At 36.1% G+C, this 23,936-nt stretch overlaps 1 protein-coding gene and 1 long non-coding RNA gene across 5 annotated transcripts in view; both read right to left on the bottom strand.

Annotated features, from left to right (window-relative positions):
• The window catches only part of CADM2 (cell adhesion molecule 2), a 580,300-nt gene that overhangs the window by 453,153 nt on the left and 103,211 nt on the right, over positions 1–23,936 (bottom strand). The gene's annotated exons all lie outside the window — the stretch shown is intronic.
• LOC136305076 (uncharacterized) overlaps positions 1–23,936 on the bottom strand; it is a 91,137-nt gene that overhangs the window by 487 nt on the left and 66,714 nt on the right. The window contains exon 2 of the long non-coding RNA XR_010725004.1: positions 18,518–18,588. This is a non-coding gene — a long non-coding RNA (uncharacterized lncRNA). The remainder of the gene's footprint in view (positions 1–18,517; positions 18,589–23,936) is intronic.

The raw sequence follows: 23,936 nt of genomic DNA, 5'->3' as shown, positions 1-23,936 counted from the left end.
CCCTTTCCCTTCTTCAGAAGTTTGTGTTGCTACCCAAATCCATTAAAAACTGCCATTAAACACATGTCTGCACTATATTAAACAAGTAGAAACACAAAGCAATTTGCCTACAACAAAGAATATTCTCAAGCCACTTGTTTCTCAACAACACATGAAAAGAGTATTAATGTGTGCTGGGCAGGAGAAAATGGGGAGAAGGGAAGTGAGAGAGTGAACTTGTGTTCTGACAGGTTAACAAATTCAGATGCTGGTGGAATAAAGACAGAAAAACCTCAAGTCAGATGTCTCTCACAATAGCACACTGCTACCAGCATCTTCCAAGTCATTTTAAGAGGGCCCTATCTCAGTCATCTCTGCCATTGCAAGTCCCAAAAACACAGAACAGCAAGTTTTAGGTAATCAGTCTTTATGTAAACTAATAAAGGAGCAGTTCGAGTCTTATGAAGTATTCTGCTAGTCTAACTTCCAAACGACAATTAAGTAGAATACACTGACATGTTGTCCCAGAAAAAGAAGTTAAACTCACACCAAGATTGGTGGCAAGCAGCATTTGTAACTTGTTCAAGTCACAAGCAGCTCAGGACTTGACAATGTGCTCTGCTGAACATCAGAGAGATAACTTCTCATTATTTTTCAGGAAATTACTAAGCTTACATAAAGAGCTTCCTTTTGATCGACTGCTCCGGGAGAGCACAACACGTAAGAACAGAGACATATCCTGCTAAAAATGTTGTTCCCCTTGCCATCTCCCCAGCTTCCTTAGCAAGAGCAAAACATTCAAGCTAAAAATAATTTAATCCAATAAAGATCATGGCAGGCTAGTAAAGGTCCAAAAAAAGAAGATAGGGTAAGTAAAAGAGGAGAGTCCAAAAAAAATACAGTTATTAGTTTAAAAAAATCCATCAAAATAAGACAATCAAAAAGAAAAAGGCAAATGACATCTTAGTGGAGACCAGCAAATACATTTTTCACCCAATTTCTTAGAAACAGATACAGTTCAGAAATCTCAGAGAACAAAACGATTGTCAGAGTGACCTTCCCTCAGATCAAGGAAGGGGAGATGTTTCAGCAGTAAGAAACGTTGTTGGTATTAAGTTGTTAAAACTCTTACAGAATCTATTGTTAACAACTCAGTACCCCCCTCCTCTGGGCAAAACTAAACAAAACACAGTTCAGTATGTCTGCCTTCCTTTTCCCGTGTTCTGAACTTTTTACACTTATATAACTTTCCTTTACACCTACGCACAGGATATTTTATTTAGTTTACCAGCTCAGATTTAAGACTGTGAGAAGTGCAATGGTCATTACAAGCAACAGACACACTGTATTCAGAATATCACAACACATTTATGCCTGCCAATAAAAGCCATTAAACTGATGAAAAAGCCAGTATTACTACAAGAACAAAACTGTATTATTTCTTCCCCCCATTTCTCCCTCTGCTTTTCTGTTTCTGGCTGTTTTTCTTACTGTTAGCTACTGAGCTAATTTTTGAATGGTTCTTGAAAATAACAAGTCACCCCAGTTGCACACTGAAATTCCACCCTTCTTGCAAGGTGAAAATTCCAGGAAGTTGATTCTTTGTATCTCAAGTACATCAAAATCAGGTCAAGTATCTCATAAAACATCATTTTTCTATTATACTTTACTCTTCAATATGTATTACTACTCCAACAATACCAACTGCCATCACTGGTGGAAACGTTAAGAAACATTCCAAGGAAGTTTTACAATGAGAACACCTGAAATTTCCAGTATTATTCCTTAATATATTTTGGTTGTTTTAATGGGAGATTAATACCTTTTCCACAAATTAGGCTTATATAAAGGCTAACCTTATGAATCCCCTGCAGAGTAACCTTTAGCGTAGAAGGGACGTGCTACTAAAGCAACAGGTAAACAAAAACACAGGGCTGAAGTGCAAAAAGTTATTTAAGAAAAAATAATTTTATAATGTAAAAAAAAGTGGATACTGCTGGCTAACATACTGGATGCCATTACTATATTGCCACTTGCTTAGGATTTGTATCACAGCTTCAACAAATATTTTGTCTCATTGCCACGATTCATAATAACATTTAAAAGGCTTCTGATCCTCAGTGCTTATTTTAAACCGAAAAAAACTTCTTCTCAAGTAGATGTTAAATACAGGAATTAATTAGATTTAGGCTACTAATTTCTTTCATTCCACAAACATACATACAGAGATACCCTAGCATATGACAAAATACTAATTAATGGGAATACATAACAAGACAGTGAAAAGAGTGTTGGAAACAGGTTTTTTTACCATAATATAACCTGTCCTGTTAAAATGAAAAATTTTAAGAGAAAATTCCTTCCTGCTGATATTTGCATTTACAAGCATGTTGTAAATACTGCTTGTTTGCAGTATCCTGACTCGTACTAGAAACTTTATGATTTTCAATGAAAATTTAGAGAAGAAACCCTAAAAGTCAAAACGTGAAACATGAAAACATGAAAAAAAAATGTTGCAAAGTTGAAGAGGAAATATTGAAATTAATTCAGAAAAGAAGCAGTATACAAGTGAGATAGGGCCCAATTCTGACTTGAAGCCAGGAATAAAAAAGGTGGTCCTAAAAGGAGGGATCTAGACCCTTTAAATTTCAATTTTTGATGGGTAATAACCATTTGAAGTGTGCTGTGAAAATCAGATTGACCCAAATGATGTGTTTTCTCATTAAATAGTAGGCTAAAGAAGAGAAGACATTAATGAAACTCCTCCGACCATCCACCTCGCTACTTTCCTTCCTCCAATTTCAAAACACAACATAAAAATAATCCATTAGTGAACATACTAACAAACTGAATTATGGATAATTCTATCTCCTACAATTTTTTAGAAATCTTTTTATGTGTAAGAGGAGGATAATGACAGAAAAGGAAAAGAAAGATCACAAAAAAGAGCTGAGCTGTTTCCACTAAAAAACCCCAATAGTTCAGAAGAATTACCAAAACTTGAATAATTCAGCTTTCACTTGACTCTTAGATTATTATCACTTGCTGATGAAAACTTCCTCTTTTTTAGTTTACAACCATCTCCATTTAAAAATAAGTTTTGGTGAAAAACTCTCTTCCCACTACCTGCAGTTTTGTCTTCTGATCTTGCTTCAAGCCCCCAACTCTAGTGAAAAAAAAAAAAACATTTTTTATAATACTAAGGTGTTCTTTTCATAAACCACTAAGGTGGTTTCCTGTTCTATTTATACACCAACTCAGATTTTTTTTTTCTGTAGAAGTATGCATCCCAAACTGATGAATATCTGCACTGTGTGACTCACAGACATTTTAAGTTATTCTCAGCTACAGCAACCACCACTTCTCGTTGTAATGAACATTCCTGACCCCAGGCTAATAAAACCAGCATCAATTAATAGCAACTTAATGTTTTGCAAATAATGTTAAGCATGATGCAGGAATAGTATATTTTTGTACATGTTACAGCAGCAGCTGTTCTGATTACTTATTACTTATTTCTCTGCTTTCAGATGTTCTGACTCCAAGTCTTTATGCTCCTCTGTTCCTGTATAAAGCCTTGCAAAATCCAGTCTTCTGGACAATCCTAAGCTACAAATAATGAACACCAAGGCATCTTAAAAACTGAACATAAAATGCCCCAGCAGGTAGCCATAATGACACTGCTTTAAAATTACAGAACGCTAAAGCTTCAGAAGGTGGCATAATAAAATTGCTAAGTGATTAATTTAATATACCCATCGCTGCCACGGTGATTGCAGAGGCAAGGTATGAGCAGGTGTAGAATGTGCAAGTGTTTGTTTGACTGCTACAGCCAGGTGTGAAGAAAACTGAAGTGAATCCTGACATACACAAATAAAGAACCACCATGAATTGCTACAGCTGAAGTGTAGGGTTATTTTGTGGCTTTGTTTCCTTGCAGTATAGTCAAACCAGAAATACGGAACCATATGTTTTGCACTGGACCATTTATTCCACTACACACTGTTCTACATTTTATCAGTGCTACTGCCTGCAGCTTAATCCTTTGCATTATCATCACTGTAGTTATCACCTGCATTAAATATCCATGTTAAATATTTTCCTGATGTCTCCACACCAAAGGATCAGCTTCATCTAACCACATTTTCCACACTGGATCTCCGTATTTGTTCAACTTTCTCTTTATTATGTGCAAGTTCTAAACGAAGCCTCAAGCAGGAAGGCAATCAATGCTGAAGAATGACTAGAAATGGTTTCTTTATTCCACTTCTCACTGAATAGAAAGTTTCCATTATCTCCCTCAACATCTTTACTCTATCAATTTGACAGGGGCACATGGTTCTACACTCCACTGCCCTCAGTCCAGAACTGTACACAGCTTTTCTATCTTTTTCTAATAAAAGCATGATAAATGATATTCTCTAGTGAAAACTACTTGTCTTCCCTCATAAGTGTCATCTTACTTCTAATTGCTCTATACTTTATCAAAATGCATATTAGAGTAAATATCCAGTGTCAGTCAAAACTCAGGTGCATGAAATACAAAAGCTTATTTGAACAAGCAGAAAATGGAAATCATTACAGCACAATAAATGCTAAACTAGTTAAGCCAGGATGCAAGACATCTGTGATACAATTTACACTATGATATCCTAACATTTTTTGACAGATCACTGTACCTGAAAAATATTTGTCTTACATAGAAGCATTATTAAAGATGCGCTGTTCTAAGATAATTGGAACAAAATGGCAAATAGAAAAATGTTCAACCAAGTAAAGATTTTATCAAGCTTTGGATGGCAAGACAGCACAGTGCTAACTGTGAAAGCAAAGCATAGCAAATGTCCAGGGAAGCCCTTGAAATTACAACTGTACAAAAACTGGGGTCTCCTGCCTTCATCCATCCCCCTGTGGTTCAGATTCACCTCTGCAGTTGTGTTTGCTAAAATGAGCTTTGATTTGCCTAATGGGGTCCTGGTTCTGCAGAGACCCAAGATAGCGTTGATGGTCTTGAGTAGTTTTTCTCCTTGCTGTCCCATTACATTTCTGGTTTTCAGGCTTTAAAAAAGTTGATTACAGAGCGTTGATGAGGTGTGGTAGTGTCTGGTGAAAAGTCCTGTGAACCCTTTTAAACCTATCGCCTTTTACTTCTTTGCTCCTTATGAGTTCCTTGAGGACTTACGTTTCCCAAATCAAAGTAGGTGCAAACTGAAAAATCATACTTCTTTACGTTCTTTAATTCATTGTAGCTCACAAACATGAATGGTACACATCAATATTAAGAAAAAATTCTGAAGAAGAGAAATTCAGGAGAAGCATGGTATTACTCTAATTTCACTGGGTAGCATAAAAAAAAAATGAAGGTGAAGTCTTGATCAAACATTGTACTGAAAAACAAAGATGCCAGAGCAGTGGATCTGCCTCCATCCCCTCACTCCCCTCCTCACTGCAAATGGGAAGCTGCTGCAGTAATTACTCTAGGCTGGACTCTGGGTAAAAAAAAGGAACCAGGCATAAAAAACCATGTATTACCAGACAGTGGTAATTTAGATCCAGGATTAGCACAGCAGTTATCTCAAAACTGCAGTGACAATCAAAACTACTAAAGATAACCAAGCATACTTGCAGAAATCTCATACTACAGTGCTGTTGCTGTGTTGCCCAGTGGTTTCTTATATGGACAATACAAAAGGCCTCTTTATATTAAATTGTCCCCTTAAATGTGAACTTAATCTATATCTACTTCTGTTATCTCACCATAAAAGCTAAAAAAAAACCCGAAAAAAAACAAAAAACAAAGTTAAGCACAAACCTCTTCCTCTATGTTCTATCAAGCCATCCTATGAGTACTCTTTTAAAGACAGAAAAAAAGGGTTTAGAAACTCAGTTTTTCTAGCATTCTTCAGACATATTCTGGTAAAATCCAACTGAAAGCTTGCCTGCTCATGCTGCAGAACTCAAAGACTGTGGTCCTGGTATCACAACTGCTTTTTTGTTCTATTAAGCAGAAGATTATTTTGGCATTTTGGTTATATAAACTGAAATACTTATGTACTAATATTTTATTCTTGAAATACTTAATCAACCAACAGATTCTGCAAAGCAACCACTTTCATAGCTTCAGTTTACTACTTGGTTTAGCTTTTAATACAGCCTCAGATAAGAAGAAGTAAAGGCACTCATTAATAATGCAACTTCAAAAAACACTGTCCTGTGGCCTTATTTATCTGTGCTGCATACTCACTTTGTCTGCTTGCCAGTACTGCTCAATAGTGTGTGCTCAACCCATATGGTTACCTAAAGCACTCCCCACAATAAATGGACTGAAAAACTCAGAAGAGATGAGAGGAAAAAAAAAAACCAAAACCCACCAACAAACAAACAACAAAACACACACACACACAAAAAAAAAAAAAAAAAAAAAAAAAAAAAAAAAAAAAAAAAAAAAACCACCCTCAGGAAAATAAAACACAAAGTCCATGTCTCCATGTCTGACTTACGGGAAAAGGTATTTCTCATAATTTTAGAACAAGTAGTAGACTGAGTTCATTTTTGGTATTATAATTTTCAAAGTGTTCAATACATCTATGCATTTCCTGTGTTTGCCACATCAAACAGAACTTATATGGTAGAGTCCCTTCCTCAAAAACTAACAAGATCTAAACTGCTTTTAATTAAAAATTATAGTAACTGAGCTTGAAAATACAGTTTGGATGTAGAAAATAAAAATAAAATTGTTTGCATAATAATAATAAATAAGTTTTATCATTAAACTCTTTCTCCATGGGAAATTATTTCTTTAACAGAGCTGGCGCTTAATCATTCCATCCTGTTTTCACCCCTGAGCTTTACTTGTGAAGCACCATAATCAAATACAAGGTTACAATGAAAAGCTGTTTCAGTGCCCCAGTGCACAGATCACATTCTCTTATTGAGCTCCCTGCCCTTTCCTACCTGTCCTTCCTCCCTCCCATCTTCAAACAAGAAGTACAGCTTGATCTTTTCCTTGATCTTTCTGTAAAAAGCAATCTATAATATTGACCTCTAAGAAGCTGCTAGCAATTAGATTTCCCAAGGGGTTACCAAAGTGAAGCCAATGTTAGATGATTCAGGAATTGCAAGTGTTCCAGGGACTTTTCTGTATAAAACTCCTTCACCTGGAATAGCTGCAGAAAACACCTTGTCTGAGCAAGAAGGTGAGTGGTCTTCAAGCTACCTCCCTCTACAACTCCAGTTACTGCTCCCTGTGTTCCCTGCCAATCCACTCTGGAGCAGCCCTTAAATCCCACAGGCAAATACCCCTCAGCTAGATTTTCTACTGCTTGTAAAAGCATTGTATGCCTCAAGTACTGACCATGGGCACAAGCTGATTGGAAGTTTTCCTTTGCTTTCCTTAATGAAAATGTGGACTGCTAAAAAGAAGACCACCCAGAACACCTGGGTCTCCAAGAAGGATAAAATGAGCAGATAAAGTCCTACCTACTCTCTGCGTACAGAAATAGTTTTCATTCCTCAATAAAAACATCACTATTCTTTAGAAAGAGGGCTCTCAGCCGCTTTAGTACTGAAAATTCTAAGTCATACCCTTATACTCTCTTCCTTACGAACAATCATTTATAATACAGCACAATTTAGGAACTTAAAACTACATTTGGTAGCCATCAGAGGCAAATATTTATTGAGAAATTTCTCACTAGGAAATTAATTTCCCCACATACGGGAGCTCTGCTCTTCTTAAATAAGTTACTCTGCAAGAACAATACATAATTTGGCTTCTTTCCCACCTTGGGAGGACAAGAAAGTCTTTGGGCCAGATCAGTTTTCAGATGAATCCTTTCACTGCATCTCAGACATTTTACGAGGCATTTTTCCAAACAATTTTATCTCCCAAATACAGCAGCAGAGCCTATTCAGGAGAGAGTCAGCAGACCTCAGGCTGTCCTAACATCCCCTTTTACTTTCACAAACTGAACCACAGCCACTGAGGCATATTGACCATAGTACTTAAGGACTCTGCAGGCATTTAGAATCTGTAAATCAGAGGGATCACCTGCCTTGGAAGCAAGTTCTTTTCAGATGATTAGTGAAAAAGAGTTTCAGTGTGTAGCCATCAACATACAAGTCCTCTCATGGACATAGCAAATAGTGCAACTTTTAGCCCATAACAGCTCCAACTCATCCAAAACTAAATGTACCCTGACGTCAACAAAGAGGTCTCGGCCATATATTTGTACATAAAAAGTTTAATTGTAGACGGATGTGTCAAACTGCTTGATTTTTGGGGGGCTGGATGTTAAATGAAGACACCTGCAAGGAAGTGCAGCACTCACTGTGTGCTGAACAATCTCCCTGGGCGCCGTGCACGGAAGTGCTTACAGGAAGAAGCCACTCAGTATTTGTTTTCCCAGCTTTTTAAGAAACTGAGAAGTCCATCCATGCAGTGGACAGCAATTCCTTCATACAATGGAGTAGAAATACAACTGTGATTTTTGCAATGCTTAAGTTACAAAAACCTAGAACTTTTTTTTTTTTTTTAATCTTGTCAACACAGCATTTGCAATACCATCCAACTTCCTTCTCTCTCTCATTTACTAAAAACATAACAAAACCAACTCCAAAGAGCATAAGAGGTGTTTCAGTAGCTGCTAGTGTAAATTTAGAACACTAAATCAGGAGTGAAAAAGAAGAGACTAAAGATCCTCCTTAAAAATATATGCTTTGTATAACTCACTATGCATACATATGCTCCACAGACAAGCGTTCATAAGTAAAAACAAAAGCAAAGTATCCAAACCTGAGGATTTTTCCATCAGTGATAGACAGGCTAAATTTGGTAATTGTCTGATTTAAGAACATTATTTTCCCTCATATTTCCAAATATAGGGCAATTCCTAAGTAAGAATTTCGCAGAAAATTGAGATTTTTTTCCAGTGAGGACAGACAGTGCATTCAGAACAGAATACAGGAGTATGCAAATAGGAGGCATTTATACAAAATTCAAGATTGAATCAGGTCTTGATTACACAGAGCACGTTCATGATCTTAGAAACAGTCAACTATTATTAAAAAAAGAGCACTCCAATTAAAAACAAACAAACAAAAACCCTAACAACAACAGAAAACCCAAACTGCTGAAAAACCACTTGACATTGCCAACTGCATGATGCATTAGAGACTATTTACTGAATATCTAATCCAAAACAGATTATCACAGCATAAGAGAATAATCTGCTTTAAGAGTTCACTAAAGCAGGGAAAGCACCAGCCTCTTTTGACTTGATTTGTAGAGTAAATCGTCATTTCAAAGAAAAGGAAGGCAAGAGAAAGGCATCATTTATCTCTGAGATGCCACATGAGGTGAATGCACAGCACAACCTTGTCAAAGCTGGTAGAAAGAGTCCCTTTACAGAGATCTTGCACAGATCTTAACCTGAGCTAAATCAGTTTTGCATTTCTCAAAATTCTCCATTAGCAGTCAGAATAAAATAATGATAGATGGAATTTTTCTATTGAAACCATTGTGTCTGAGTTAACAGAAAAGTGGTTGTAACAAAACTAGCGTACTAGCAAAAATCCATGATCCAAGTGTGCAAAAAATAAGCAGTGAGTCAAGGGATGAAACAGTAGGACAGGTTTTGCATCCTGCAAATGTGGCATTTTGCCTTAGATGTAAACAGAAAAAATTACTCCAGGCTGGCACTGATGAAATATATCTAAAATGAGGAAGAAAGAGGATACTTCTTGCCACTCAGTCATCTTTTGGGATTTGAGGAAGAGTTGTTCTGTCTCTGGGACTTTTGTACTAGTCCAGATCAAACAAACCAGACAGGGATGCAGAGGTTTTCAAAGTACTTGAAGCTCGTATTGATTTCTGCTCTTTTCTAAAACTGATTCAGAGTTTAACACCAGCATTTCTGCCCTCTTTCAGATTCCCCTTCATTTATCTCTTCTCTTTTTTTTTTCCCTTTTCTTCATCTTTTCATTCCATGACTACCTTTTTGAAAAGGGTTTTGATTTAGCCAGTCGAGATTTTCTATCGCAACGCTGCCATGAGTCAATGAGCAAAAAGCCCAGAAAAATCAATGACTAAGGGCACAGAAAGATGAATTCTGGCACAGCCAGCTGGGATGATTGAAAACTTACTGCACCAGATGCTCATCACCGAGTCTGGTCACTTCAGGACAAAGTGATTTGGACTTGCTAGGAGCTGTACTCCGATTTGAGAAACAAAATTGAGACAACCTGTTAATTCAGCTGTAAAGGTGGGAATCACCAGTAAGGTGGCAGACATTTTAAAGAACTCCATTTAATTTCTGGGGAAATAATCAGTCTGCACTCTAAAATGGATTGAGCTTGGCAACTGCCTGCCTTGGCTTTTAGTGAATAGCAAAAATCATGTGTTAAGATTTGGCTACGCAAGCAAATCTGCCAATAGGTTATAAATAAATCTGCCAATAGGCATAAATACTACATCTTCCTGTTCTAATTTTTATGAATTTGCCTTATTCTACTTTCAAGGAAACAATCATTGATAAGAAAAAAAAAGTTCATTGTGACTAACTTTTTTCTGCCCAGAAGAACTTTAAAAGCAAGACTTGTCCTACATTATCAAACAATCAAAACCAGAAAATTATCACCTCTGCCTCAAAAATGAGATGAGAAACATTTCAGAATAGACTTGACTTGCCAACTGTCCCAATATTACTGTTGCAGCTGAAATAATTTTTAAAAAATAGAGAGTTGACATTGGACCAAGCAAGCTAATAATTAAGAATTTAAAAGTGATCCTTAGTATTACCACAGTTAACATTTTAGCACTACTTAATGCATGAAATAAATGCAGTATTTCACAGCTTTATCCTGCACTGAGTTACTTTTTCCCTCAAAGAAGGAGAGAATTGCTTACTGTAGGATCAAAGTCTCAATTACTTTTTCTCCCTGTCTCTGAAAATACAAAGCAGTCTAGAAAAATCAAGCCACCATGTATAGAAGAGGAGAAAGGAAAATGAAAATTTGCTGTGGAAGCAATGATGAATAAATAGTTGAAAGATCATTGTTACAAAGCATAAAAGAAGGAACTCAGCTAGGAAAGCACATGTCAGAATTTGTACAGAGAAAATAGAATATAGACACTGGATTAAGAAGCTACATGTCACAAGAAAATATGATTCCAATATATAAATTTATAACACTGCATCAAGTGCAGTCATGTCAAAGACAAAAATGAAATAGTGCATGTCTAAATGAAGAGCCACGAAATGTCTAGAATCATTTACCTTACAAGAAGGAGTACTAATTCACTTCCAAAAGGACCTCCTCCAACCAGTAAGAATTATAAGCCTATGAAGTACAATAATATAATTTAATTACAAATCAGATTGACATGGAGTCACTCAGGTTTTTTTGCCTGTCCCACGAAACCTCATGACCTCATCAGGCTGAATCCAGTCCAGTAAATGCATCTGAAACTATGTCAGTGCTTTTATTCAACCAGATGGAGCTCAAAACAATTTTCCTGAATATGTCCACACTAAGGGGGTGACATTTTATTAATAAACCAAAAACAATATTATCAAAAAGGGCCCAGATTTCATTCTGTTTAATGGACTATATTCAAGAGACCACAATCATATCTGAAAACCTGTTATTACTTCCCTAAAATAGCAGTAAGTGAAACCATGCCATTCATCCAGGTCATTTAGCAGGGACAAAAAGAGTTAGTAAAGCCACCTGACACATAAAAATACCAAAAAAAAAAAAAAAAAAAGCCACCAACAAACCCAAGCAGACCTGTATCAGAGAAAGAAAAAAACAACCTTAAACAAGTCTGTTGCACATAAGTAAAAGCATAGGTCTCTAAATACTGGATAGTGATTCTCATTATTCTCTTTTCCCGGAAGTTGTATAAACCTAAACAATCACATAACGTAAATATGCTACTGATTTGCCAATAAATTAAAGCGTTGACTATGGTTTTACAGTCATGCTTACTAGATACTAGATTTTAAGTATTTTGAACAAGACAATATCTAACTGCCTTTTAGCAAAGATTATATGTAAGAAACCAGGGAGCTGGATGACACAAAATTAAGTTGCTTATAGTTTTCACCTTTTAGATCATGGTTGCAAGCTCGCAAAAAAAAAAAAAAATCCAATGTAAGCAACTGAAAATGGCATGAAAAATCAGAAATATTTTTGGAGTAAAAAACATTTAAGAAGCGTTCTAATGTTAAAAAGCCAAGAGGTATAGAATATTCCACATACTGTATCTATAGTATAGTAAAATAGGAAGATAAACTCCATGCAGAATTTTACTACCACTGTTGGAACATAAGAATTGAATCAATCATTAATTTTTCATAAAAAAACCCAACTTATTGAAGTCTAATAATTTTTACTGCTGTTATTATTCATAAAATGTAGCAGTTTGAAAAATTTCTCTAATTAAAACTAGATTTAGTCAATCTCTTGTTCAAAAGCACAGACAGAACTACTTGACACCAGCACTAACAGCACATTGCTCATGATCTTTATCTTGCATTTAGGAAAGCCATGTTTTGGCTCCTCTTCTGAGGGACACAAGAGCATTAAGATCCCAGGTCCCCACATACACACAGGTTACCTGGAACTGCTGACTATTCTCTGAAAATCCTTTTATCATTCCTGCTCAAGCACCTGGCACTTCCTGAAAAATTGTATTTGTCTCCAAGTTTCCACACACAAGGCAAATAAGGAAACTACTAAACTGTTTATCTGATCCATCTTCCTATGTGGCCTCACATGTTTTTAACAGTACAGAAAGAAAGGAGAATGAAATTTCTGGACAAAAATAAACTAAGTCTTTTCTCATTCCTTGCAGAAGAGATTAATTTATGCTACCTTCCTTAAAAAGAAAACAAAATCCTTAAAAACAAACAAAGTCAACTAAATAATGCATATAAACTAAGGCATGGGAGGTAGTTAAGAAGGCATAAAATGGGTTTTAGTAGATGAAAGCTGAAACAGAATAGGAAGAGGCTGGAGTGAGGAATGTCAGCAAATAACTCAATCACCATCACTGAGCAGACACCTAACTAGCACAGTCTTATCAGTCAGACAGTTTGGCTTTGTATCTGTCTCCACTGCAAAAAAAAATGTATGAGCACCATGCAAAAGAGCATCCAGGTAGCCAGAGAGACCCTCTGGCAGCTTCATTAATCAGCAGTTTACATTCTATCCAGATAAATAACACAAACTGGACTAGAGTTACCTGCAAGAAAAAGCAGCAACTTCAATTCAAGATATTCTGTGGCAGCTTAATTGCTCTGCTGCCTTTTCTGAGCTAACACAGTGACTAGGTTAATATCTGTCTTCTGGAAGACATCTAACTTGTGAAATCCAAAAAAAACCTCAAGGGTTTTTACTTATTTAACACCAAATCAAGAGTTCTATCAACACACACTTTCAGCTCCCAATGAATACTACCTCACTATACTCCCTTCCCTGGCTTTTTATCATCTTACTCCTGCCCTACACTGCATCTTGCAAGCTGAAGGAAGGATAATTATTTTATTCATATTAGAGGTCCCACAATGTATTTTCTGTGCTGTAAGAAATCAAACAAAAACGTAACAAGATGTTCAATTAAGCTGCAGATCATAGACAAAGTACTAGCAACACCTCCCATACAGTGCATAGAAAAATGTTGCAGTCATGACAAATCCTGGTGAAGTTTCTCTTAGTAATTCCTCTTCTTAATTCATGTTGTCATTACAGGATAGCTTTGATATGGAAAAACATTTAGTGTCATATATACCTATGGAAAAGGCTGCACCAACAATCATGGATTCTCTCAGCAGAGCTATTATAAACACCAAGATGTATTTTTGTTCTTCAAACATGAACTCCACACCTTCTTTGCTCCTGCCTGGCCCACTTGGGGACAAGCTGGAGGTCATCCCATGCTGCTGGTCACAATCAACATTGGAGGCATTCCCTGCCTCTCAAGTGTGTGAAGCTGCCTCATTCCCCATTTTGCAGAGGACAGTCCATCCCTTGGCTTAAGTTTCTCCTTCTGCATCTTGCTCCTCAGCTCTGTCACATCCACCCCAGTGACCAGCCCTGTTCCTAACCTAGCTGCTGACGCTCCAAGCCTTGCTTGCTTCCATTCCTCATGCTGCCATTCTGGATGTCCCAGCTTTCCAGACTCACATCTCCTCCATCAGCTGACTCATTTTCATTTGTGACTGCCACGACTTCAGCCCTTCAGTTGGACTGAACAGTTCTTCAGTTTGTTGTCCACATCAATCTGCTGCACTCAGCTCTTCCATCCCGTGTTTCCCAGGCCAGCAGGACTGCCCTCAGGTCATTTGCATCATGAAACCCCAGACAGAAGCAACTTCACATAAATAAGGAATACTACACAAATGGCTCATCTTAAACTTGCCACTGTTAAAGGCTGATTTGTCACCTTTCAACAGAAAGCTAAAAAACCACCTGCAGACTGAGGTGTGTTAGTCCACACAGTGAATTACCAGTGCTACCATATTCTATCTAATGTACACACAAAATTCATCAAGATAAAAAAAATCCAAGAAAACCATGCTAAATGCACAAAGCAATGATTGAAGGGAAGAAAATCTGATTTTAAGAACACTACAAAACCCCTCTTCTGTATATGCATGTACCAGCAAAAAACCATTTAAAGAATACAACCAAAGGACAACTTTTATTTAGGGATACCCAAATATAACTGTGTCAAAACTGTCTCTTACAGAGCGTATGAAACAGAGAAGCTTCAAAAACTGATCTTTGCTTCACAGGACTTGCAGATTCCATTGAATAAATAATTCGGTTTGTACTTGCTGAGATCTCAGAAATACTCCACAAGTAGCACTTGCATATACAGAAAAACCACTATCAAATCTGAAGTGTTAGACTTCCTATTCTATTATTTCACTTTAAAGTACAATGCAGGCATTCTAAAGGAGTTGTTTGCCCTAGGAACAAAAGGAAGTCTTTGTTTTAAATGCACAATGCACATTTGTTTGGGAGGGTGGGAGGAAAAAAAAATGAAACCTCCAACCAACCAACACGCAAAAAAACACCCCCAAACAAAAAAAAAAATCAACAAAAAGCTAGGTCCAAGAAGAAAAGAACAAGTAACAGTTTATCAAAACATTATTTCTTCAGTTTCTTTTACCTTCTGTCAGAATAAAACAAGGCTCAGTCACAGCACTCAAAAGCCTATTAAATTCACATTTCATCTCAAACTGGGGAAAATAATGAAGTATTAAAGTTACCTGGGGATGAGAAAATCCTTTATATCAAGGTATATTTGAAACACACCTTTTTCATTAGACATGGTCCTGACTGCTCAAATTGTTGAGGTACTTCAGGAATTGTGCAGTTTGGCTGCACCTTGATTTTGTAGCTGCAGGAAATTCAGCATGAATGCAATGCCTCTGAGTTTTGACAGCAAGTGCTATGCCTGCTTCTGTGACAGCTGAATTTTAAATCTGCTCATCAAGAGATTTAGGAAGATGCTCCTGTATTCATCAGTTATTCTCATATTCAGGCATTTTATGGCTCAATTAATACCACAAGCTAAGCCAAAATGTCTGGGGTAGGAGGGAGAAGAGGAACCATGGGGAGGAAGGATGGATATGCTTTGGTTTATAGAACCAAAGATCTAAGAGTTTTAACTCCAAACCAATGAAGTGTTTACATCAAGTTTTATGTAAACCAGAAAGAAATAGCAAGCTGGCTACAAAAAATGGGAGTTAAAACTGTCATTTTTCCTTTTTTAGATAGCGCAATAAAGTGTCTCCAACACTTAAAAAATCCATTGCTGCCATAATTAGTAACACAAGCCCACTCATAGAAAGATAACAAAACTGATTTTAGTATGTAAGCAAAGGTGATGTAATTAATCAAGATGTCAGGAGATATTCCTGTAAAGACTTTTTAAGGCAGCAATTATTTTAAAATGCAAGTCAGCTTGTGTACAAAATTCTATATTTGGATGAGGCACTGTATCCATCCACGTTTCATTGTTACTTAAAATGAAAATGGCATTGGTATTCTGTAATTGACTGTTGCTAATACTGTTTATTAACATATCTATGTTAAAGTTTCAATGTATTTTGCTTAGCTTTTCCACTTTATTAAATGCAATTAACATTATTTCTAGACAGCATATAAGATCAATACAGTCTATTCTACATTCAAGAGCTGTAAGCCACCAATATTTGGATCTATTCTTATACTATCAGAGGCTTCTCCAGCAGCTAATTAATGCTGACATAAAAATTCCAGGCATTTTGAAGCCCTTCTTTTATGTTAGCAATTACTCATAGAATAGGGAAGTTTTTTGTTCCTTATTAATTTTCTTATTCCAAGACTACCATATTCAAAGTTATGCTTCCAAATAGAATTCAACCTGGAACATAAGTTCATGGCCTTAATATTACCTTTGTGAATTTGCTTTAAGTTCATTCATAAGATCCATGCAACTGTGACTAGCACCCAACAACAGAACTGATAAGAGAGCAGACAATGAATCACACTTCAGTTACTTCATTTGGTAGGTTTACATACCCAGGCAGATGGAAAATATTCAGAAATACCTTTCAAGTATAAACTACCGTCACCATTGAATCAATTTTGGTGCCATCCATATTCTATACATTGTAGCTATTAAGGAATCACCAAATGAAAAAATAAAGAAACTAATAATGAAAATCACTGAATACTTTCCTATGGGATGAATTAGTGACCCTCAAAATCAGGATTTACATTCAGTAGCATTAAGCTTATCACTGGTTTCTCTGTATTTCAATTGAAGTCATCAGGTAAAGATTTGACAGCATATGTTTTACAAAAATAAAGTTTTCTAGTTAGAGGAAAACAGCTTATTGTTTCTGCAAGATATCTGAACTTGGAGGCTGTTTTAATATCTTGAAAAGTCAACCTAAGCTACCTAGAAATATAAAACCAGACACAAAATATCTCTATAGCCTTTCTTCCACCTTTTGTAAAAGTTGTTTTTAAACATTTCAAGGAAAAGTTTAACAGTGTAACGATCAAGTAAGTCATGCCTGTGACAAAAAGAGGTAGAGCCCGAATAAGAAAGCCAGAACAAAATGGCTCTGGTATCCCGAATTTATCCCATTCACTACATTTTTAATATAAATTTTCTGCCTTGAGGCTTTGAATTCATGATTATTGAGTGTCTCTGTGCTCTTTGCTCTACTCACATATCCCTCTATGCACATGATTTGCATCACATGGGACTACTCAGCATTTTTAAAATAAGCTTCTAAGTTTCCCAGATTTAAACCCTCTCTCTCAAAATTCTCATTTCCTAGACACATGCCCTTCTCATGTTTCCTGAATACCACTATACAGATATAACTGAATAAACCCTTTCCAGTTTTACCAGAAGCATTACTGGTAGAACACGTATCAGGCTTCCTAGAGAATCTAGAACCACGTCTGAGGCTTATTTTAAACATTTCCTTCCTTCTTCCATCATTTAAACCAACGGGGCATTTAACAATTTAAGCATCCTCGTTGACAACACACTTTCAGACTAAAAAGAACCACTAAATTAGCATGACAAATTTTAAATTTCACAAAAGTATTTTAAATACCATTCAAATAAACACCAATTTATGTGAATTCAGAACTATTTTTTATGAGTTTGAAGTGTTTTAGTGTATTTTTTTTGTACAGCTATGTTTCTATTAATTGTATTTTCTGACTAATAAAACAGATATTTCCAATGAAAATAACTGTTGCCACTGGAGTTGCTGATAATGCTGTCCAATGCATTCCAGTGGGGCTGGGATTACAGCAAAAGTCCTGACTGCTAGTTTTTTTCCCATCATACACTCAGTGGTTGGTAAGAAATAAATCCAGCATAAGCAAGCCACCTTGTTTAAGAGTCTTCCAGAAAAAAATACTTTTTTTTTTCCCCAGCTATAACAAACAGAAATGATGCAAATCCCAACTGAGAAATAAATAAGTTGAATATTAACCTACAAACCATTTTTTTCCCTAACAACTTTTGCACAGCAAATCTAACTCCAAAGCATAATGCTGAACATTAATTAAATTCAAAATACAACACATTCATTCATAAGTTTTGAAGCCACAAGCCCAAAACAGTTACTTAAATCCATGAAAACACTTTCTGAATTAGTTTGTATGACTGTGAATTTTAGTCTTTCATGGAACACTTGTTCCTACACAAACCATTTTCACGTCTACAATTCTATAAGTTTGCACGCCTGCCCCATACACATACTTTAAACAACAGGACAAAACAGTCAGACAATTACGTGAAACTGAGTTTCCAAGCCAAGCTTCCCACAAAGCTTTCAAATCTTTTGCACATTTTTATAGTATGCTAATATACCAGCCAATTGTGGCACACGCCAATGAGGATTAAAATGCCATGGCAGGAATTATTATAAATTATTCATTTTTGCTTGTGTGCTCATTCAAGAAAAAAAAAAAGAACAAACAAATAATAAACAGTATCTTTCTTACTTACCCACCACGTACTACAGAAAAGCAATAAGCAAAGTTGGCAAGCAGGAATTCTGTTAACCTTCAGTTACTCACCTAGGAAAAAGAAGAGAACGGGATGAGTACACTTGGTGGGAGGAAGAACATGACAGTTAATTCGTAAAGTGAATTAGCTTCCACGTTCATGAGATTTTTGAATCAAAATGTCTTGAAATTCAAGTTAAAAGAATTGAGATGGAAACATTCCACAGCAAAATGGATCACAAAACAACAATTCGGTAGAAGTCGCATTTGTGTAAAATCCAAGCAGCTCATTCAGCTGGAGTACTGACACAATTCCATTCTCCTATGACAAGAGGAGTGCAAAAACCTTTGAAAACCAAAGTGGATGAAAATTTTGAGTTCAGAATACACTGCCTAAAGCAACATTTTAACATAACACAGTTTCAAAGGTCATTAACTTTTGTGACTACCATAAACACTTTCAAGGTTTTCAGTGAAGCCAGTGAAAGATCTGAAGTTTTGCCTTATAAAATTAGACAGCTTTTCTGAACTGACACATTTATATATTTTATTGTATCCTCTCTTTAGCAGAATAGTGAACACACTATGTGTTACATAGTGAAGACACTATTTAGAATAGAATAGTGAACACACTATTTTAGGTAATGTCAAATGAGTATTAACGATGATATGTTCTTTCAGAGATTTAATGAATTCAGCATTTGTTAATGAGCAGCATGAACGGAAAGCAATTATGAATATCAGAATGAAAGTTTTCCTCATCAGTGTATACACATAAGATACATGTGCTAAAAAAATCTCAGATCTCAAATGTATACAACAGATAGAAAAAATAAACAGTAAAAACCTTTACCAAGAACACTAGTACCTTCTTATGTTACACAAGATTGCATTAGCTTCAGGAAAGGCTGTGCCTTCCAATTTGGGAGATTTGCCAATGAATTAAACTTCAAAGGATGCAAGAAAATGAAAGTTGCTGGAAACTGAGCATATCTGAGAAACCTAACTGCTCCACATTAGTGGAATGTGTAGTCATAACCATAGGCAATCTAAGATGCAGTCCTTCAGAATGTCACTCACAGAGCCCCAAAATATCCCAGCTGCCCTCTCAGGTGACACTAGTGACACACTTCCACACTTCAGTGCATGAAGAGCCACTCACATCTCACAAATCTCACTTTAGCACCCACACTGCTGAAGTGACAGTGAAGTGCAAAGCCATCCAGACCAAGTGGATTACTTGGTGCTTAGCATAATCCACAAGAACTTCCAGTGGTGTGGAGAGGACTGTTAGAACTGGTCCTGTTACACCCCCGCCACCCTTCATTGTACAAACAGTTCTCTTGCACAAATTCTTCAGGGGAAAAAAAAAAAAAAAAAAAGAAACAACACAACAACAACAAAAAAAAAAAAAAAAACCAAACACAACCTTGCAAAAACTAGGAATAGAAGGTTAGACTGTCTTACTGTGGACAAAAAAATTTCATTTCACAGCAGCTCATAGATGCCACTGTAGGCTCTTACATAACCAAGGTTTAGGAAAAGCAGTTTCCTTTTTATTTTACATTTTTCTAGAGCATAACTGCTAAGTGGAATAGTGTGGTAAACCAAACAAAACAAAACAAAAATAGCATGTTTCACAACATATAGATAATCTCTAATCAGGTTCATAATGATACATCTCAAGTTCTACGACCTAAGTACTAAGTTAGGTCTAGAGTGAAATCAGGTCCACAACATTCCACCATTTAAGAAGAAACTGCAGAAAAAAAATGCATGGCTAAAGGTCCAAGAAAGAATCATGGAAACCTTATAGTTAGAAAAAAAGCACCAAGATCATCAAGTCCAGCCTTCAGCTGAATACCACCATGGCCACTAAACCACATCATGAAGTGTTGCATCCACTCATTGTTTGAACACTTCATGTGATGGGACTCCACCACCTCCCTGGGCAGTCTGTTCCAATGCTTAGCCACTCCTGCAATGAAGTGATTTTTCCAAATATCCAACCTGAAACTCACCTGGCACAACTTGAAGCCACTATTAAGCAAATTTAAAATATGCAGGCAATAATGTCTCGAATATCTCACTTTAACAGGTAATCCAGTTGAGGACAAAACTGGGCCCTGTTCATGCAGAGAGGATTCATTTCGGCCGATGGCTGTGGAACTTTCAAATGTGGCAGGTAACTAAACTGGCACCCATAAACCATCTATTTACTCCTTATAACTTGTTTAATACTATGTGGAAAAAGTCCTTCAAATGCTGTCAGTTCCAGCATAACTGTGGACTCCTCCAATGTATATTCCAAAGTAGGATTATTTGTAATCTAAATTTGCAAGGATAATGCTTCCTTAATGTAGGAACATTAAAAAAAACTCATAGCAGCTGTATAAAGCACTAGTGAGACAAAGCTTTTCCTAAAGAAGCAATTGAAAAATCAATTCAAATAGCATTAAAAAAAAATTATTCATCATTACCACATGGTTTAATGTTATACATGAAATTTCTACTATGAAACCAAAACATGAAGTGTGCTCTACACCCAGTTTCCATAAGGGGAAAGACAAAGTCATTCACCAGCAAAGAAAGGGTTTGTGAGGGTCTAATATATGCAATATTGCTTTTGTTGATGCAATATTATTAAGAACAGATACTTTATTGCTTTAAATAAAAATCACTCTTTTAAAATCAACTGCTATACAGAAGTGCAATTCAGAGACAAAACCCCCTAACTTCTTTCATAAAGTCCTTCAAATTACATCAGCGCAGCAGTAAAAAATCTTCTAAGTAACTGCATTTTCCAACGTTATGCTTTTGTGATTTCCCAGTGTCAGGCTATTAATGTGACAGCAAATTGTAGTCATTAGTCAAAAAAAGTGAATAAAATGGTTTACATGCTTAAAGTGACCTTGAGACTGTCTTGTACAATATTGATAGCCAAAACAATTGCTGTTTCATGACTGCTCCTGACAAAACCAAACCATACTTTATTTTAAGAACTGAACTACACCTCAAATTTATTGTTTAATTCTATACTCACTTGTTACTTCCCAACATATGTGGGACTATATATGAAACCTGAACTTATGCGTGAGCCAGGGAGAAATAGTCAGAAGACTTAAAGATCATCAAGAAAATTTACCATGCTACTGGCATACAGGCACAGCAATTGCATTGCTGTAGCATGGGATAATTATACATTAAAATTTTAACTGTCCATACAATTTTTAATTGGAACACTATATAAAAGCCTTGTAATTTCAAAAGCACTTATCAGGAAGGAAAAATTCCAGAGAGCTGGCTGAACTTCAGTCTTCTTAATCAAAATTTTAATTCATTGTGTAGATGAGTGTGATAAGGGGGAAAAGGGGGCACAACACGACACAAATCACTAATTGTATTTCTTTCCCTCTTTGGCAAGTAGGAAAACAGGCAAACGAATAAAAACAATTCTGATAGTACAAAACTGTGTCTGTGTTACTTTTCAGAGAGGAGAGGTGTACTTCATGACGTCTATGAAAATTTTTTATTGTTGGACTATCTAGCACTTTTCTCTGTGTTCCTGTGTTTAAGTAAATACTATTTGTCTAAGTTCACTGAAGGAAGATACACATATCTACAGTTAATCTCACTGCCATCATGATAAATTCCAGTTCCAGAGATCTACAATTAGCTTTCAAATGAAAGGATACTTGAAACAGTTTAAGGCAAATACATCTATTTCCTTAAAAGGAAATGAAAATAATTTTTAAAGGTCAGTATTATGAATTATTGAGCATTTAAAAGAAACAGCAAAGAAACATTCTATTTAATTCTAATGACACAGTCCCGTTAAGTTTTATATGAATACTTTTATCTAGAAGTAAATGTATGCAGTGTAAAAGGACAACACTTCAAGTACCAATCTCAAAAAAATAAAAATAAATAATAATAATAAAAAAATAATTTAAAAATAGCATCATGTTAAAGTGCAGGATTTTCAGGCTTGGTTGGGTTTTTTTGTTTTGGTTTGGCTTTTTTAGGGTTTTTTGGGGGGGTTTTTTGTTTGTTTTTTGTTTTTTTGCTTCTAACCATCTTCTAGCTACACTGTCTTGCCCAAAATCCAGGCCAGACAAGACAAGCGTCACACTATGAGCAAAATCTGAGCATGTCAGAGCAAGGCAGACAGCATTCCCTCTCTTCTGTAACTTAGGTCAGAACCAGACAGTTTTTTGGTTTTTTTGAGTTTTTTACAGGTACCAATCTGTAAACTTTAACTTCACATAAACTGTAGAGGCAGCTAAAGAAGTCATTAAAGCACTAGGGTACCTTCTGTAAACATCTGCTTGGTGCAAAAGACAGAAAAGTCACCTACTCAACAAACAATGCAATCTATGTGGAAATTTAAACAGAAAATACTCCGCGTTATGTGACCTTCAATTTTAGAAAAATCCAGAATTTAGGTTGAGATGTACACCTAAAACCAGAATTCAGCTGTCTATATATGAAAAATGATGTGACAGTTGCTTATTAATGGCAGAGGTTAATTCCCAAAAACTTTCTAGTCAATTAGATATTTAAGAAATCATTTAACTAATTGAAGTAAGTTCTTTATAAGACTGCGAAAAATTGTTAAGAGGTACATTTCTTTTCTAATTATCTTTGTACAGACTCTTCAAACTTCCAGTGCAATTAAGCTTAATGAAAACTTTAATGATTTAAAGACAAATGAACATCATTTTAGTTGTCCTAGATAACATATATCCTTCACAAAAGGTTGAGCAGTGACATTCTTCACACAACTTCCACACACCAATGCTCTTCCAAAATGGATAATATCTCTTGGCATGTCATCTTAGGTCAAGCATAATTTAATTATTGATTTCACCTGCTTGTAATACTAATTTTTACAGCAACAAGTAGCAAGGATGGGATTTTTTTATTAACTATTAAGTATTTTCTATCAAACACTAAACATGGAATTTTGAGTAAACAGCAGGTGTAGTGAGTGCCTTGCAGGTGCAGTGACTCTTTCACTCGTGCAAGAAACCTGGTAAATCACCAGCAAAGATACACAATGGAACTGCTACCATGTTTGATGTGACATTCAAATCCATGAAACCCAGCATCACTAGGAATGCCAGAGCACTGCCCTGGGAAGCAAGAAACCTCCTCAAGCAGGGCTGAGGTTCACAACCAGGAATTAAAAGCCAGAGCCTGCTGTCGGCCATGACAAACGAACTTCACTTTGGCTATCTGCCTACGACACAAGAAGCCAGTGATCAATGACAGAAGCAAAAAATTAACTCATTCTGTGGGCAGTTCATCTAGTTCTTACAAGGTGGTAGGACAAACCAACACAAATCTAAAATAAAAGCCTCTAATTTAACTCTAGTAGAAACCCATTCCAAGTTGAAAGTTTTGCATTTGAGTTACAT

Source organism: Chamaea fasciata, unplaced genomic scaffold (genome assembly GCF_029207755.1).
Source record: "Chamaea fasciata isolate MVZ Bird 193981 ecotype frontalis unplaced genomic scaffold, bChaFas1.0.hap1 SCAF_2, whole genome shotgun sequence".
Classification (NCBI taxonomy): Eukaryota; Metazoa; Chordata; class Aves; order Passeriformes; family Sylviidae; genus Chamaea; species Chamaea fasciata.
This window is presented reverse-complemented; position numbering and strand designations above follow the sequence as displayed.